Here is a 4,244-nt window from a genome sequence, read left to right as displayed (position 1 = left end):
GGCGATGTCGAGGGCGGCGGACGCCCGCACCGCAAGCGCCACAATTCGCGCCCTGCCACCCCGACGAATCTTCGTTCCATGCCGCCCCCACCATCCCTGCTGTCGCCCAAGATCCTGGCTGCCGCCAAGCGCAAAAATATTGATTTCGACGACATGGTCCGCGATTCTGAGCGCCAGACCACTCCTGAGAAGCGCCCGCGCCTTGAAGCCCCCCTGTCCATGCTCACCCCCTCGGCCCAGGTCACGCCGGAACACCAGACTGGCGCTGCCACAGACCTAGGCGCACAGTCTGCAACACGGTACGTCGGTGGAAAAGATAAAGGCGATCTTGCTGGCGGTGGCCGGAAGCACACGGAGCGGCTGCGGAAAAACACATCAAGAGAAGCGCGGCCACCCCCCAGTTTGATATAAAACAAGTTGTGGCCTCGTCGTGGACACCTTTAAATGTAGCATTCGTACCATCTATGAGATTCAAAGAGTAAAAGCATATCTACATTTCGATACGCATCAGCTGCAAAAGTGCAAAAAGCGACCGATCACGGGATCGAACCGTGGACTTCTCGCATCGGAAACGAGCGCTCTAGCCTCTGAGCTAAGCGGCCTAAGCCTTAACGGCTAACACATCTGAAATTTCTTGAAAATTCACTCCTATATTATGTTACGCATAGGCCTGCCCTCCATTGCTTCCTTTGTTTAGCAAAACCAACCTCCAGGCAATCAACAGCTCTGTGTATCATGCCCCAAATGGCTGATCTTTAGCAGCCTCTACAGCTCTGTACATTGTGGTTCCCATATTGCTACTCGCAACTCTTTGTTGATAAAACGAATATCCATTACACATATCTACCAGGATGCCATATACGTTGTTTTGTAGTTATTTTGTAGTTATTTTGTAGTTATTTTGTAGTCATTTTGTAGTCATTTTGTAGTCATTTTGTAGTCATTTTGATTACTAGTCGGACGTATCACTACTGTGGTGTATGCTTTATATACCAGTTAACCACATATGGCACACTCTTATCAACCAGCTAAGGCAAGTGCATTTCATGGTTGAAATTTTGAAGCAATGTGAGCATTTAACAGGTAACTGTGGACAAGAATCTACAGGAACAATTTAAATTGCCTCCCATCTCCACTTGGCGTCAACGCCATTTCCCCGAACCCTCTGCCAAGCTTGGAGATAGTGATCGTCAGTGCGGAACTTGTACACATAAACGATGCCCTTGGTGTCAACCAAACGGAACTTCACATCACAGCCCGGTGGTGATGTGATACTTCTGCCAAGAGTACCCGCTGCGACTGCTGCATTAAAGCCAGAGTCGCTTCCCTTGAACCGGCAAATTATTCTCACCAGATCGTCCATGTCCTCGACTTTCTCGTCATTGACCTCGGTAATGAAGGCAGGCCAGTTTTTCATCCAGCGGGCTGGGGACCCAGCAGCGATTCCATAGATAAGACACTTGGAGGGAACAGAGTGTGCATATCGATATATGCTGACATAGGGCTCCTGAATGGTAAGTCCAGACCATCTTAGAACGCGACGGGTGTTGGTCTCGTGGGGAGGGACTGTTCTGACAGTGACTGCAACCTCCTGGCCCTGGCGCAATATAACAAGATCGACTGCATCCTTTCCGTATATCGTGGCAATATCGTCGATTCTACTCACTAGCTTGCCGTCAATAGACAAGATAATATCGCCGACCTCAACTCCGGGAGATTTCACCGCGCTCTTGATGTCGATTTGGTGAACCTGGAACAAGCAATTTCCACAGGCTGGGCTGGCAGCAAATTTCTCAACCCATCTGCTGGCGAGTCCAAACTTGCAAGCTGTCGAGAGTCGGACCTTGGCAAACTTTGCGTTCAGCGTTCTCACAATATCCGGGTACTCGTTGCTCGACCTTAACGCCTTGGTAATCTCGCGGAGATGCGAGACATCTAGCCCAACTAATGGATCAGGATTGTGCCTGTTGCCGCAGAGAGGCAAATGAATCCAAAGCCCTAGAGCATAGCCATCAGCACTGCATAATACACCCGCCATACTCTCTGAATCGCGAGCTGTGGCAAGGCTGACAAGATCCACATTGAAGTGTGATGGAGAATAGTGCTTCTTGCAGTGCTTGGTGCCGTCGTAGAGGTACCGATCGCTGATGTGTGTCTTTGTGAAATACGGGGATCCATTTTTGTTGGCGCCAACGAGAACAACATCTTGGCCGACAGTAAGACAGGCCTCGCCTCCCCAGTAGTTGCTGTCGACAGGGAGGTCGCTCACCAAGCCATTTCCAGCGGGGCCGAGATCAGAAGGGTCATACTTGAGGAAGATCAGTGGATACAACGGGTGAATATACACTATAGTTGCTGCGGTCTGGAAAGTGTTGCGGATGGTAATTGAAATGTTGGATGCTGATCCAGTGAACACTGCAGCACTGCATACAACAATTCCGTTTGACCTGTCAAGGACAACCCCATTTCCGTCTACAGTTCCCTCACATGTCTCATCCATGCTGCCATCACGACTGCTTGTGATATGAACGATACTCTGCCAAACCCGGTCCAAATTAGAGTGACCACCCACAAGATGGCCGTCCGTGAAGCTGAGATGAGGAATACTGCCGCCCATGTCTTGCGAATCGCCTCGAATAGCACCACAGCACATCTCGATCCGCTCTTCAGACCAAAACCCGCTCTCTATATCTCGTGTGAGCACTCTAAACGGCCCAGAATCCCCTGGAAGCGTAGCGATGGTAATAATATGATCGTTACCATTAATATGACCAATAGCCTTGATAACCATGGACTGACCGACTTGGATGGTACGGAATATACTCAGAAGCGCTGTGAGATCCGGGGTAGGTATACCGTTCACAGACATGATGATGCGATGCTCCTTAAAGATGGTCGCAGGTAGAAACTCCTCAGACATGGTTGCAATATATACGCCCTTAACCTCTAGAGAATATCTGTTGGCCAGCATCAGGGACATATCATGGAGCGTAGCATGCCCAAGAGAAAGGAGCTGGGTAGGTGAGACGTCATACATGTCCTGCACTCGAACCGAGACAGGAACAGACCTGCCCTTGCGCCAGACGACGAAATCAACAGTGCAGCCAACATTGGCATCCAGCACTGACTCCAAACCAACGAAATCGCAGATGGGCTTGCCATCCATACTGATGACAATGTCGCCGACTTCGAGAGCCCCGTACGCCGGGCCCTTGTGCAGAACCTTGTCAACAACTATCATGCCCTCGGACTTTGGGTTAGCCAGGCGAGACTCCTCGATTTCCTGCTCTGCCAGCCCCAGGCGCTGCACTTCCTGATACGTCTCGAATACAAATACCGCCTGGATAGTTCCGCGGGGGGCGCGCTCGCCACGCCTCATGTACTCGAGTGAATACACAACCCGCTCAAGCGGCAAGAAGAAGCTTCCGCCGTCATTGACGTTCTTAGCCGCCTTGATTGCAATTGCAGCTCCGTTGATATCCAGCAATGGTGAACCCGAAGAGCCTCCAGCCGAAGTGGTGGAGGCCTGATAGTAAAATGTGTTTGAATCTCGATTGTCACCCACATTAGGCGTATTCCGGTTGATCTGGGACAGAGTGCCCGCGCAAACCGTCATCTTCTCTCCAGCAGAATTGCCGATAATTTGGAAAGGAACACCTGGCCTGGCACCCTCAGGGAACAGCCTAATTGCCTTCGGCTGGGTGTACTTCAATGCCGCAGGGTCGTAGCGGAAGAAGGCAAAATCGTGGATTGGGTCGTAGTGAACTGGCTGGAGGTAAACGAACTCATTCGTGTCGAACGTGGCTTTGTGGATTCCTGGGCCAAACTCAAGGACATGCCTGTTCGAGAGAATGATCCCCTGGTCGCTATCGACTACAAACCCAGTAGCACATGAGCACGTTGGTCCAACGGCCCCAAACCCAAATGGACGGATGATACTGATTGCCACAATAGAGTTTCGAACTTCAGCATGGACATCCTCCCACGTACGCCCAAGGCTTCTGGTGGGAGCAGGTGCGGTTGAAGGGTGCGGGTGCGGGCGCTCGTTGATGGTGTCAATAGTCATATTTGTTTACTAGTAAGCGAAAAACTGCAGAAAAGAAAAAGAGCTGAAACGTGGCAGTGCAGCTTTCATCACATAAGTGTCACAGTAGATTTCACACTGCTGCCCATGTTGACAACTTCCCACACATGGCTGCAAGCCACCATGCCAAAATTGACGCATGACGATCTTTGATTTTGGG

The 4,244-nt window shown here is 50.7% G+C and overlaps 1 non-coding gene across 1 annotated transcript; it reads right to left on the bottom strand.

The window, feature by feature from the left end:
- Nucleotides 1-529: 529 nt before the first annotated feature.
- Nucleotides 530-602, bottom strand: DL89DRAFT_t212. The gene has a single exon. It is a non-coding gene; the product is annotated as a tRNA-Arg (tRNA).
- Between the last annotated feature and the right edge of the window lie 3,642 nt (nt 603-4,244).

Source organism: Linderina pennispora (genome assembly GCF_002104995.1).
Source record: "Linderina pennispora strain ATCC 12442 chromosome Unknown DL89scaffold_72, whole genome shotgun sequence".
Taxonomy (NCBI): Eukaryota; Fungi; Kickxellomycota; class Kickxellomycetes; order Kickxellales; family Kickxellaceae; genus Linderina; species Linderina pennispora.
This window is presented reverse-complemented; position numbering and strand designations above follow the sequence as displayed.